We start from the raw sequence: 14,767 nt of genomic DNA on the forward strand, positions 1-14,767 counted from the left end.
ACATGTTGTAGTCCTATTAGCGTCCATCTCTAGTTTGACGATAGTAGTTTGCTGTGATTCCTTGAGCCATTGTCACCTTCTTTTCTGTCTTCTTCTCTCTTATCTCCAGCAGGAGCTAAACGAGTTAAAAGGACAATTGCTTGTTTTTTTCGGAATTGCTATCCAACAATCGGATGTTTTGGCTCCCTCCGGCATCCATTTTTTGACCGTGGGATCTACCTCGTTTGTGTTGTGGACCATCCAATCTGGTTGTTTTGTTTTGGCATTTGCTTTCCCCGTTGCTATGGTTTTATGTGACGATGACATGTGGGGTCAAGTTGTCGGCGCTGCACTATTTGATTTTTTGGGAGTCGTGCCGATTTCGCTGCCGTTTCCACCTTTCCCCATTTAGTTCTCCTTTTGCTTTATTTTCTTCCTGGTGACTTGGCTCTCTCCGCCATTGGCAATTGCTCAGGTTTGGCGAGGTACGTTCCATGTGCTCTAGTAGATTAAGTTCTTCCTCGGCTAGTCAGCGTTCTGCATTGTTCGTCGTTGCTCCATGTGTTTTTTGTAGGGTTTGTTTCTAGTCGTTTCTTCTGCTCCCCGTTCTAATTTGTTCTCGTCTTCATGCATGTGAATCTATGTTCCCCGATGACGGCGATTGGTGCGGCGTCTGGTGTTTGTTAGGGTTTGGTAAGTTATGTTTGATTTCTGCTCCATTGGTTGTTGTTTGATAGGGGTCATTTTTGTTTTCTGATGTTGTTGTGATGTTTGCATTTCTTCTTGTCTTCCTACTCTGGTTGCTGCGTGTGGCATGATGATGGTCGATTCCTTGGGTTTACGAAGGTATGTTTGATCCGCTACAATTGATTATGTTTATTAGGGTTCGTTATCATCATTTTGGGTTTTCAGCGTTCTCATTTCTTCTATTCCTCCAGTCGATTTGGTGTTTTCCGGTGGTGGCGGCTGGCTCAGCTACTGACGACTCATAGGGAGTGTTGAGGTATGTTTTGTTCTCAAGTTAGTCATGTTTTTGATCTAGCTCTACTGCCTAGTGTGTGCTGCTTGGTTTTTTTGCTTAATGATGTATGGTGTGTGTAGATCTGCTTGGTAGGGTTATTTTTGAGTTGATTGATGATGGCCATTTCTATTTTGTAATGATTTGTAGATTATTGATGTTAGATTTGATTTTTTTATGTTGATGTTTGCTAGAGGAATTTATTTTTTTGTTCTAATTTTAGGTTTAGTTTAGTAGATCATATTTCTAGTTTTAGTTATGTTCAAGTTCAATAGAATAGAATTTGTCTTCATGTTGAGTAGAATAGTTTTTGTTCAAGTTCATTAAAGGTTGATGGATTGCAATTTTGTTTAGGTAAGTTCATATTCAGGTTAATTTGAGTACAACTTCTTTTAGTTGGTTTCTCTTTGTTTGCTGTTGTTTTGGTTGACCGTGGATGCATCCTCTTTGTCGTATTGTTCTGGTTATTTGGGTATGCCCAATGAGATTAGAGCATGTAGATGTATATGATTGAACTGTGAGCTTATGTTCCGCATGATCTATTGTTGTGGAACCGTGATTTTTTGCTCCACTAGATCTATCAATTTTCTTTCTGCCTATTCGTGATTTGCTGTTTTCTAGTCGTTCGTTACCAGATATGTTGATTCTCTCTGTCGCCTATTCTTTAGAAAGTTGCATTATCATTTGTGGGCTACTTTGATTATTGACCATGGTTTTGTTTTGTAGTCTGAGCATTTTGCAGTTGTGGAAATGATGTTAATAGGTTATGGTTATGAAATGATTTGCATGCTATTTTTGTTAGTCATGGGCATGTTGTGGAAAATGGGAACAGTGTGGAGTTTAGGGTAGTGGAAGTTGTGACAAGTGTTAGCTTTAGAAAAATTACATGAGCATGTTTCTGTGAGTTGTCATCATGATTGGCTATTATCTCCTTTTAGAAGATGCATCATCAAAGGTTGTTTAGTTGATAGTGTGTTGTGTTTCATGCAGTGATTTGAAGATCAAAGATAAATTTGGTTTTAGGACTAGATTATCTATTTTGTAGCTTATATTTTACTTTTGTAGACTGCAATTGTTTGCTTATTTGTGGTCTGGAAATGGCTGTTTTCTTATTTTTTGGAATGGTCTTAGAAATGTTGCAATGTCTTACTATAGCTGTTTTGGAGTACATTGGGGTGATGTTACCCTTGTATAGTAGTGTGTTGTGTTATTGATACTTAGATTTGTATGTATACTAGGCAAGGCAATAGAGCAAATGAGTTTAGGGTGCCACCCTTTTAGAGTTTGAGCCATGTGTACTTTTACTTATATGCAAATATTACTATTTTTACATCCTAGGACTGAATGTATTTTTTTCTTAATCAAAGTGTAATTTTAATATATTTTTGCTGTAAGTATTTGAGTTTGAGTTTTATGAATTGCTCTTAGGTGATCAACCTTATCCAATGAAAGATAGCTGAGTTGTGTTCTTTTGAATTTGTGCTTAGTTGATTTCCTATGTAAAATCCTACTTTTTTTAGTTTTCTTTTAGGTTGTTTATTTCTGTTAGTGAATATTATATCTGTTTTGGTATGTTGTGTGATTCAATATTATTGTTTGTTGCATCAGCTTTAGTTCAATTAGTTTTTAAATTTATTTAATTTTTTGTTAGATGGTTCAGAAAAAGACCTGCTGGTGTTGTTGATTTATTTACTTCTGACGATTCTAAAAATGATGATTTGGAAGATGTCCAGTGTTCTCAACTTCCTTATATGGATTATGATTCATATCAATCTGTTTCAGAAACTCAGGTTGTTTCAGATGTGAGTGTTCTGTTTGTAACTCAGTTTTATTTTATTTTTGTATTTTATGTATTTTATGTTGTAGTTATTTTTTGTTGTTGATTGCATGGTGATTCTTCTAGTGACAATTCAAGTTTTGACCGACATTTGTATGAGAAGTGTTTGAAAGATGTATGGATTTGTTCTTTTTCCCTTCTTGTCCTTTTCTCTTTAGGTTTCTTTTTTACTACTTTTTTTACTAAAATAGTTTATTGTTTGTTCAGTATGAGAAGATAAGGAATATGAAGAGATGGCTGAAAATGGCACTGAGGCATAAGGTTAGTAGTACTTGTTATTTCCAGATACAATTTATGTGCTATTATTGTTTTATAGGTTTATGGATTGTATGTTTTCTAATTTTTTGAATATAATTTAGTCTAAGAAGGTGAAATCTATGAAGAAGTCTAAGGAGGGATTCACAAGATTTTCTGCCACAACTTTTATGAATGTGATTTCCTCTTTGTCCCCTAAGAAGAAGTCAGTTATTGCTAGCTATGGGTTTGGTTCTCTGTTGTTGTTTGATAAATGCTTTGTGCTGAATAATTTTGCTAAGTGGGTTGCACATTTAGTTGATTCCAAGTCTGGTGATATTGTTCATAATGGAAAGGTAATCTCACTTACTGAGGAATCAGTGAATCTTGTTTTGGATCTTCTTGTTGGTACAAGACCCTTCCCTTCTGATCCAAGTGTTGGCAAGGATTTTGTATTATCGAAGTTTGGAAAGTCTAAGATTCCATCGGTTTCTTTTTTACTGATAAATTGATCAAGAAGGAAGATTTGTCAGATGAGGACATGTTTATTTGTTTCATGATAGTTGCTTTGAGCAGTTTCTTTTGCCCCAATACGAATACTATTCCGAGCCCAAAGTACTTTGGCATATTTGAAGATGTTGAGCACATTAAAGATTTCAAGTGGTGTGCTTATGTGCTACATTGGTTACTTGAGCATGTCAAGGCGTTCAATGGAGGCAAAGATGATAAAGCGAAACGTTGTTTAGGTCTTGGTGGTTGTTTGTATTATCTTGCGGTAAGTTTCTTTTTTAATTGTAGATATGATTCCTATAACACTTTGTTTTTAGTATTTATTTTGTCTATTTCTACTATAGGCATTACTTGATGTTGTGGAGGTAGTATTTGGGTTTTGTGAGTTGCCTGGTCATTTATTTCTAGGTTGTTAGTGGGTTTTTTGTGGTTTGTTTTCTTCAAGATATTTGTTATTTTATCTCTTTAGTTGTAAGTCCAGTTTGTAGTACATTTTGATATGGTTGATCTAGTAACTGGTGTTTCCTATGAGCCATTTGTATTGAAACTACTATTGTGGTCTTATGAAGTGAATGGTGAAGCCTTATGGTTTGTTAGTTTTGCCCACTGTTTTAGTATCTTATTGTAGGTGTTGCTAGAGTACATTGGATTGATGTTTTTGTTGTGTTAGTGTGCCTTATAGTTGGTAGTTAACAAGACAATAGAACATGTGAGTTTGTGGTGGCATCTTTTAAAAGTTTTAGCCTTGTGTAGGTTAGCTTATATGTTAACACTACTATGTTTTCATCTTAGTACTATGATTTAATTTTTTCCTATTATGTATTTGCTTTATGTAATAGGTCCTGGTTGTAATGTATTTTGTTTTTTATTGGTTCTTTTTAAGGTTGTTTATCTGGATCATATCGATTTTCGGTAGAGGCAACTTGTAGGCTCTATTCCTCGAATATCTATGTGGAAGGGTGATTTGATTCAGTTTTATGCTAATCTTGACATCAAATCTCCTGGTGTTTATGGTTACAGACCTCTGCTTGACTTTGAGAAAACATGCTATTACAAGGTTAGATCTATTATTTGCATTCATTTTATTGTGATTAATTCTAACTCATGCATTATTTGATTATTTATTTATTTTCTTAATTTTTTTGGACAGTGTGGTCGTCTTAAGACTGTGGTTTCTGCTGAAGACCTTGATTCTGTTTTTTGTGATAAAATGGAATCTGTTTCTTGTTGTAAGCTCCCTTTAACTTTGAAGTTGAAGATATCTCAGTTGGTTGACAAGCATTCCTTTAATTGTGGTTCGCCTTTCAATTTGGATATCATTTCTCTTAGGAATGTGTCCAAAGACTTCCAAGATATGTCTACAAAGCTGATGTGATATATGTGTACTATTGATTTGAGGTCGAAGGAGTTAATTGTGGATGTTATGGAAGCTATTACTCAGACTGATCCATCTATTGAAGATGGTGATCCTTTATCTGTTGCTACAAGTCTAAATGAAGGTAAAACTGATCATGTTATTGTTCTTGTATGAAAGGTGATTGTTGTTGCTCTTACTTTTTACTTTGTTTATATAATTTTTCTTTTTTTGGGTTCTTTTTCAATTTTGATTCTTAATTCTATGTAGATTCTGTTCCTAAAGTCTCTCAGAGTATACGTGTTGGTAATAATCAGTCTATTGATGTTGATTTGGAGGAGAAGGTGAAAAAGAGTAAGTTTCCTGTTTTGTATTAATGGTAGTTTCTATTTTTCAAGTTTTTTGTATTTGATGATTTCACTTTATATAGTATCCTTGATTCTTGTTTTTTATAGTTTGACTGTTAAGCCTAGTGTTATGTATCTTGTTTTTAGTGTTTCCTGTCATCAATTTTAAGGCTTGTAATCCTTGTATTATGAATATGCTTACCATTCACTTTAGTTGTTATAATATGCTGTAATAGGTAGACCACTTTGTTATATAAGTAGTGGTAAGGACCTTCTTGTTTATTATTTTATACCTTTTGTTTCGTATTTTATTTTTCCATTGTTTGTTGTCAGCATTTTTCTATAATTATATGTTTTCTTATTTTAATGTTGATCTCTTTTATAGGAAGTTCTGTTGTTTTAAGCTAGAGATTGAAACCTATGTCTTCCCCTGATATGGGTGGTGAAGTCAGGCTTGTTCATGGTTCTATTCGTAATCCTTTGGCTGATCGAACTAATGCTGCTTCTCATTCTGGTGGTTGTCATATTTCTTATGATTTGGATAGGAATGTCATTCTTATTGATAAAGAGAATGCTGTTATCCCTAATTATGTCTCTCCATCTCCTTTTCGGCATCGATCTAGATTTTTTCCATCTAAGGTATAGTGTGCAAAGCATTCTCTCTTTTGTTTTCCTTTTTTTCTTTTTGTTGTACGCTTATTGTTGCTCATTTTAATTTGTTGCTGTCTCAAGATTCTTAGAATGGCTCCCTCAGCAGTAGAGATGAGGTTAGGTCATAATTATTTGTTGTTTGTTGTATTTGTTTTAAATTTTTTGTATTCTATTATTGTTGTTGTATTGCTGATATTTCATTTTCTTTTTTAGTATCGTGTAATTATGCAAACTCTTCCATTTTCTAATGAAGAAACTCCCTGTATTACACCTAAACTTTCTAAGAAGCCTCCAATGCTGCCTCTGAGTCATAGTTCTGTGAAGAATTCTAAAAAATCTACTGTCAATAGAAATGTTAGTTTTCCTTCTTTCTTTTTGTTTTTGTCATTATATATATATATAATTTATAATTGTTTGCCTTTCTCCCTTTTTTAGGATACTTCTCCTGTTGTTTGTACTGGTTCAAGGTCCTTTTTTTATAAAGTCAGAGTTTGTAGCACCTGATTTTTAGAACAAAATCAGATACATACTATATGTGAGCCCAGGAAGTGAAATATCACATATAGCTACAAATAAGGGTAATATTATAAGACAATGCTTATTACATAGCGTATTAGTATAAAGAATACAACCTTAGAGTATAGACAGCGGAAAGACAACTCCGATCTTTAGGTGAAGACTCCACTTCCGTAGGGACAACTGACTGGTTGATCACAAGTTTAATTCCTCCAAACTCTAGCAATCTGGTATGCATCCGGGATTTTCCACTGATTTAAAAAGTAAAGCAAGCATAAGTACATGTCGTACTCAACAAATATGATTTGGGGTTCATGAAGCTCAAAAGGCTGACACTGGTTTAACTGCGATTAGCTTTTAATGAGTCATCTTTTAGCAATTGGATGACAACAAGTTTATCATAAGCCCATATAAACACATGATCAGGTAAACATGAATAGTGAATAGCATAAACAGTAATCATTAATGAGCATCTTCGTCATCTGTATCATTAGTGTTCATCATCTATTCCGTAAGGGTCCAAGGCCGCTCGTGACCGTGAGCACGGCTGATATACTGATTTTACACTCTACAGAGGCTGTACACTTTCACTATGAATCGTGATTTACCCTTTCACCCAAGGTAGCTAATCTCTTGACCCACTTCCAAGGAAGGTCGGCAGGGTTCACTATAAAGCCTTTCAAAGGTTTGTCTAACAAGTTAGGGCCCATAGGTTTCTTTGCCCTATGAATGTAGGGCTCCCTTCCGACAGGCACGATGACACGCAACCTATACACTAATGGATAGAGGCCGCACTACATCCAACCTAAAATACACCCCTCTTGTGCCATAAAGGTAACCTCCAACAAGCTAGAAAAGGTCCTTGTACTGAGCTAAAGCCAGAGCCATGTAGCCCTCACAGCAGTATTGTAAGTCCTGCATGTTCGCTTACAGATAAGTCCTAGGGAGAGAAATCTAGAGCACCATAAAAATAGCCCAATGCTCTAGCCCTTGATTTCATGTGGCTAAAAAGCATCTTTTAATGTTTATTCCATATACCATTAGTCAAGTTACAAGATCATGGTCTTTAATTGAGAACTAGCATCATACTACCCAATGCAATACCCCATAGGTAACAAGGCAGAAGGTAACAAAGCACTAGGACATCCTTAGTGGCAGTCAAGGTAGACACATGCAGTATGAATTAAATGATTAAAGGTGTATAGGACAACAAGGAAGATCCCATGCTATACTTATCTTAAACTCAGATCCTTCTTCTATTGAATTGTAACCTCCAAAAGACTTCTTCTAGATCACCAACTTCTTCTATTTCACCAACATACTTCTCACTAACTAGATATGATCATAAAGTACCACACAAGCATCCATGCAAGCATTCACAAAGCAAACAATAGAACTAAATTAGAACAGTATACCAAACATAATAAATAACAAGTAAAAAGGTTTTAAAGATGTTCTACACATCGCTACAAACACATAGACACGAAAAGCACGCTAATCGAAACTACGGTTGTAAAGAAACGACTACATGGTTTTATATTATAAAAAGAAAAGAGAAGACTAAGCTTGATTTATGTTAATTAGGAAAACTATGTGAGTAGCATTAATTTAGATTAAACGAATCATATTTATACATAAAAACTGAGTTAAAGCTAATCATATTTTATTTATAAATATTTTGATATCATTTATGCCAATTCAACTTTAACTTGCAAATACAAACTGTCATGTGAGAACATCTAATCAAATTTGATATGTGTTTTTAGAATAAACATATTTATGTTAGCAACTAGTCATTTGTAAAACTTATTTGCAAAATAGCATTGTATATAAATATTTTGCTTTTATTTATAAAAACTAGTTGCATACATATTAATCAAATTAATATTTAAGCATATATATAAAAGTCACTTGATATGAAAAACGATGACACTAGCATGTAGATCACATCGATATGAATCTAACGCAATTGGAACGACTCGAAACGGACTTAAAACGAATATACGACGACGATATTACGACCTGGTGGTAATTTTGTAATTACCTCATCTTCATCCTTTAGCCTCCCATATAGCCACCACACGACTATGGCAACAACAGCTGCATAGGGGTGGGCTCAACTTGTTGCACAAAGGAGAGGATGGTCGGGCTAGGCAGCGCGGCAGCGACGGCGACAGCGAGAGAAGGTGGAGAAAAATCTAATTTACTACACGAGGGATTTCCCAAACGAGGGGCTCTCCTTATAGTAGTTTTAGTGTGCTTTATCCAAGAGGTTGATACATATTTATATAGAGAAAAACTCCCACATCTACATCAACTAGTAATATGGTACTAATTATTGTTGCGCTCTCCACATTTACTAATGGGTCTAAATAATCATTAAAGCCTATTAGTAAATAAATGCATGGGCCTTTAGGATTTATTAGGATTGTTGCACATGGGCTTCGAGCGTTGGGAAAAATGAGAGATTTATTATTTTTGGAATTAATTAATTTTGTGGATAAAATAATTCTAGAAAAGTCTAATTATTATTTAAGCTGTAAAAAATACTCCGAAAGCTCTAAAAATTCAGGAAAAATTCCTAGAGACATATGGAACATGAGGAACCCAAATAAAGTATTTAGAGCCCATGATAAGATAATTTGGAGTATCTAAAAATTAAATTATGCTCACAGACAAGTAGGAACAAGTTCTAGAAAAAACTAGAAAAATTCCCAAGAAGTTTGTAGAGATTGATTGATGGACGAAGAACTGAAAGGAGTGATTTGTGTTACAAAAAAAGATGTTAGGAAGCTCCCAACGAAAACTTGAGCCAAGAACAAAGAATTTGATTTTAGAAAAAGATAAAGGTGTGCCAGAGAAGGAAAATCGACCTACTAATGCATTTTAAAGACTTTGCTCACTCTCAATACACAAAGAAGCAACAAGAAACATCACATCATCCAAACGCCCATCAAAATTAGAAAACTTTGAAAATGTACATTTTTCCTATAACTAAATTTGCGCTAGCTCAAACTAAACTTGGTAAATTTTATCCAAATATTAAAATAATTCATTTTATTTATTGTTTTCTATGCATAACCCAAAATCAGAAATTTTGGGGTGTGACAGAGTTGAAACTAAAAAAATCTGATGTTATCTATAATTCCAAGTTGGAAAAAGCGAGGATGAGCTTAGAAACTCCTAATTTGGGTCTGAACAAAACTCATGGTTTTCCATTAGATTCTTCTATTGATCCAGCAGGTGTGGCTGGTCATTCTAATTTCAAATCAAGGGATTCATCAACTGGTGGGAAAGTTCCTGTTCATGGTCCTAGAAGGATGGTTTGTCCAAGTCGATATTATGGTGATGATTTTGATAATCTTCAAGACAAATTTAAAGTTTCAAAATCTAAAATTGCAAACTACAAGGCTATCTATGCTTTGTCGAAGTCTAGTCCCAGCAAGTAATTGCTTGTCCTTTTTTTGTTATTGATTATGCTCATGTATATTTCTTTGTTTTTATGTAACTGATCCTTTTTTACCTATTTTGTTCTTTGTAGTGAGGATGCTTTGTATTTTGAAGGTGTTCGTTGTACATACTTGTCCCTTGGAGAATCTATGAAGCCAGGTGGTAAAGTAAATAATTTTGTGGTGGCTGCATTTTGCTATCATCTCTTTTGCCGGCCTGATGGACATCCACATGTTTCAAAGCGGCATTACTTCTTTTCTAACATTTCAGTAAGTGTTTGATGTTATGTGTTAGATAATGTGATCATTATATTTTTTAGTCCTAATTTTTTTGAGTTTGAAGGATAATCTTCTCAAAGATCATGCTGAAGTTGATGGTGATGTGATGATGAGAGCTTTTCAGCATTCTGCAAAGGCCAGGCCACTTGATCGTTCTGACTTGGTTGGTTTTAAAGTAAAGGTTTCCAAGGTTGATGAACCATTATTTTTTTGCTCTCTTATTTGAATATTTATTTTATTTTATTGCTTGTGCAGCTGTATTTTCCAAGTTTCTATGAAGATCATTGGTTTGTCTTTGTTGTTGATATCAAGGATAGAAAATTTGTGTTCTTGGATTCATTCTATTCTGAACTTCATGCTTACCAGCAATATGTTAGGGAAAAGATGGTATGTTTTGTTTCATCAGCTTTATTTTTTTGTTTTGTGTTAGTGATTAATTATTTGATGATTTTTTTATATTTTCTGTTCTAGATTCTAGAATTCTAATTTTGGTGGGACAGATTTGTCAAGACTAATATGAAGTTTAGTGAATATGGTATTATATATCCAAGTGTGCCCAAGCAGTCTCTAGATAATAAGTATGTGTATGTGCTTTTTAGTATTTTTGATTCATGTTAAGTATTTTTATTTCTCTTTAGTCTTGTATATTTTTCTTTTTTGTTGTGGTTACCTTTGTTAACTATTTGTTTTATCATATTAATCTTTTTTTAATTAATGTAGTGTTTATTTAGGAGTTTATGCTATGATGTTTCTTGAGCATTGGTCATCGCCAAGATCTTCTCTGTTTTCTTTGTTCAGCAACAAAGATATTGCAAATATTAGGATCAAGTTATGCAATGAGATGTTGTTCAACCCTAAGAACACTGGTAACAAGAATCCAGTCATTACCTATGATCACAATCAGGTATTATCGATGCTTGTTTCTTTTTTGTTTTTGATTTGTTTTTTTTAGTTGACTGTATGTGTTTTTCAAGAAGGTGGCTCTCAGTAGCTGTTTTTCTTGCTTTCCTTTCTACTTTAGTTTTTGTTGGCTGTAGTATTTTTGCTGGTCTATAAAGGTATTAATGTTGTGTCAAAAGCTTTTGGTCTCCCTGTCATGTAATAGATTAGTACTTAATGAAGTGCCTTACAATATGTTTGTGCTCTGTTGCACATCATACAAGCAAACCTTATATTATAGTTCTTAAGTCTAATATAGTATTACATATGTTGATGTTTTTCTGAAAAATGTCTTGCTGACTTGCTGTTGTCTTCCATCCTCTTCTTCTACTTCTTCCTTGGAGCTGTTGAGTTGTTCTCCTCTACATTAGTGTTTTTATGCTTTCTTCATTCTCTTTGTCTTGGGCTTGCTTGGTGATCCTATCAGCAAAAAATGTGTTGTCAATGGTGTTATTTTTCTAATTGTATCACTATACATGATAACTGATATTAGTTAGTAACTAATATCACTTGCTTTTTTGTGTGATATTTACTTGAATTTTCATTTGTTGTTGATTTCTTCTTCTTCTTTGTCTCTTTCTCCTGCATTTTCTCCTTTACTTCTTCTATTGTAGTCTTCATTCTCTTTGGTTTTGGTGGCCTGCTTTTTTTAGCGTTGTATCTAGATCTTGAATACTATTTTCTAAACTATTGACCTCAATATATGTTGTTCCACCTGTTTGTACTTCTGTATGTGAGTTTGGTTCATTCTAACCATCCTCAATGCCTTGAGGTGCTAGCAACTTTTCTAGGTGCAAGTCAATCCTATCCATTTCTGCTATAAGGTAATCTGTTGCTTCTTCCTGTTTAGATGGTTTTGAATTCAGTATAGTGGACTTGTTTGATAGTATATTGAATCTTAGCAGAGAACTTGTAGTATCTGTTTTGTCTTCTAATCTTTGTTTGATCAATCTCATATCTTTTTTCCTCCACCTGTCCAGGATGTACTTATCTAGTATGCTGCTAATTTCCTTTTCTATTATCACTTTGAGGATATGGGAGTAGAGTATGCCATCTTTGCTGATTTTGGCACAGATGCAACTAAATTCTTCTTTCCCTTCTGTGAGGTCAGTCAACACTATATAATTCCTTATCCTTTGTACCTTATAAACCTCGTTGCTTCTTTGCCATACTTCAAAAGCCTTGCCTTGTTCGATTTCCTTGTAAGTGAGTGTTGAAGTATCTTTTAGTTGAACCTAGAATTTCTTGTATATGTTTCTATTGTATAACTCATGTGCTTGCTTCTCAAATGTATATCCGAAGAGTAGTTCCTTTGGTCTTTTTTGGTTGCTATAGTGGTCCTCTAGGTTCTCTGCTCTGTCTATTGTTTCAATTATGCGTTCATACTCCCGCAGAAAGCTGATAATACTATAGGTTGAACCCACATTTTCTTTGAATCTTACATTTGTAGCCTCGCTTCTTGATGTGGTTTGGATGAAAGGAAAGAAATCATTTTTGTAGTAGACTGGTATGAATCTTTTCCTTGTCTCCTACATTTTTGTGAAGTAGTTGTTGTTCTCTAGTGCTCTTTCCTTGATCATATTCTGCCACAAGTACTCAAATTCATATTCTATGACACAGTTGTTCACTATGTCTTCAAATTCCTCATATAGGCCATCTTTAGCTGCAAATACTTTGATGTTCTTTGAGTAGCATTTAGTATTGATGTGGAAAAGACAATTTCTATTTCTTGTATTTGACATCACCTCTTCAATTGCTATTTTCATAGCTTTGTCCTGGTCAGTTATTATAGTTTGAGGCTGCTTGCCTCCCATCAACTCCAGGAATGATTCGAAAACCCATCTGAATGTTGCTGTTGTCTCATCATGTAGGAAAGCGCATCCAAAGATGCATGTCTATCCATGGCCAGTGATTCCTACAAAAAGGTGCAAAAGGTAATCTGTATCTGTTTGTCATATATGTTGTGTCAAAGTTGACACAGTCTCTGAAATCTACATAGTATTTCAGGGAAGATCCATCTCTCCAAAAGATATTTTTCACTTTGTTTTCATCATCTAACTCAAATTTGTAGAAGCAGGTAGGATCTTCACTCTTCTTGATTCTGAAGCTGTCTAATACCTTGGTCATATCTATTCCCTTTATTTCTCTATTTAACTTTGTTCTGAAGTTGCTCATCTCTTTTTTCTTCACTGGTAGTGCTATAGGTCCTCCTATGAGATGACAGTATAGAAATCATTTTTCTTATAGGAATATTGTTATCATTCAAGGTTCTGATCAGTGACTTCTCCATTTTGGTCATATATTTGTGTCCACTCAACTGTTGGTTTCTCTGCCCTAGTTGTAGTTCATGGTTGTGCTCTAAGTCTAGCCTTATAATCCTCCAAATATCACCTACTTCTTTCACAACCATCACACATGGGTAGTTTCTTTTTGCTATCACATTTGTTTGCCTCTTTGTACCTTTTTTGCCAATATCCTTGTCAACTGCTGCCTCTAGCTGATCTGTTATTTTTGGCTGCTCTTCTTTTCCATGTTTGTGACACTTCATTGTGAGTTTGGTTATCTCACCGTTCCTTTTCTTGCTTCTAGTCCTAAAGACATGGACTATGACGGCTTCAAACCCAGCAAGGTATGCATAGAAGTTGAAAAAGTGTTGAGTTATATTTTTTTCTTTGAATTCCATACCTAACTATGGGGTGTACTTGCTATTGATATCTGCATTATTGCCTTCAAAAGCTGATATATGCTCTCTACTGATGAATTCATCTATTTCCTGTTCAGTGAGTTCTTGGCTTCCTTTTCCTTCTGCAGTGTCTATCTCTTCTGCTAGTACTATTTCATTATTTGTTGTTTCTGAATTTGTCCTTGTCAGGTTTGATGTTTTCCTTGACACATCTTCTTCTACAACACTTGTAGCTTCTTGTATTACTTGAAGTTGCATGTTTTAGAAGATGCCATTCTACCATTGTTCTTCTTCTTGCTCTAATAAGTATTCTTCATCCCAGTTCCTGAGTTGGTAGTCCTAAAATTGTGAATAATAGTTCTAATTAATTATTTTATTTATCATACTAAATGTTGTTGTAGTAAATGTATATGTAGTTTGGGATCATGTTTTCAGGGTGTTACCTCTAAATCTGAAGTTGAGGAATTGAAATTGGTATTTGTTTCAGGAATGTTGTTCATGTTTTCAATAGCGATCTGCCAAAGAAAAAGATTGTTAGTAATCAGGCAAGTTACTGATGTAATTTTTTTTCATGTTTACCTCTTTTCCTTTTTGAGCATTAGATATGGCATATTCATCTCCTGTGTAATAGTTTGATATTTGTTCCTACAATTGTAGAGTTCCCTGCATTTATTTTGATTAATAAATTAGATAGTTTATGTGATAAATAAACAATAATAAGGTGTTTGTCAGTAGCTGTATTTGAATTTTGCATATCTATAATTTGTTTCTATTTGTACTTGGAAAATATCTAGACCCAGTAACATACTTGTGTATGATCCCTGCATTTCTTGGGAAATCTGTAACATGCATGAAAATTAATACATTATCAATACAGTGAATTTACAGTTGCATAGGTGGTGTAAGTTAATGAATTTTGAATTATAAATTTGCTTATCGAGTATGTTTCTTCTTAGGAGTTCTTGATTTGT

General features: G+C 34.3%; 2 pseudogenes; one reads left to right on the top strand and one right to left on the bottom strand.

Annotated features, from left to right (window-relative positions):
- Positions 1-299: 299 nt before the first annotated feature.
- Positions 300-11,165, top strand: LOC136521270 (uncharacterized; annotated as a pseudogene).
- Positions 11,166-11,602: 437 nt separating this feature from the next.
- On the bottom strand, positions 11,603-12,927 carry LOC136521272 (protein FAR-RED IMPAIRED RESPONSE 1-like; annotated as a pseudogene).
- Between the last annotated feature and the right edge of the window lie 1,840 nt (positions 12,928-14,767).

This window comes from Miscanthus floridulus, chromosome 18, assembly GCF_019320115.1.
Source record: "Miscanthus floridulus cultivar M001 chromosome 18, ASM1932011v1, whole genome shotgun sequence".
Taxonomy (NCBI): domain Eukaryota; kingdom Viridiplantae; phylum Streptophyta; class Magnoliopsida; order Poales; family Poaceae; genus Miscanthus; species Miscanthus floridulus.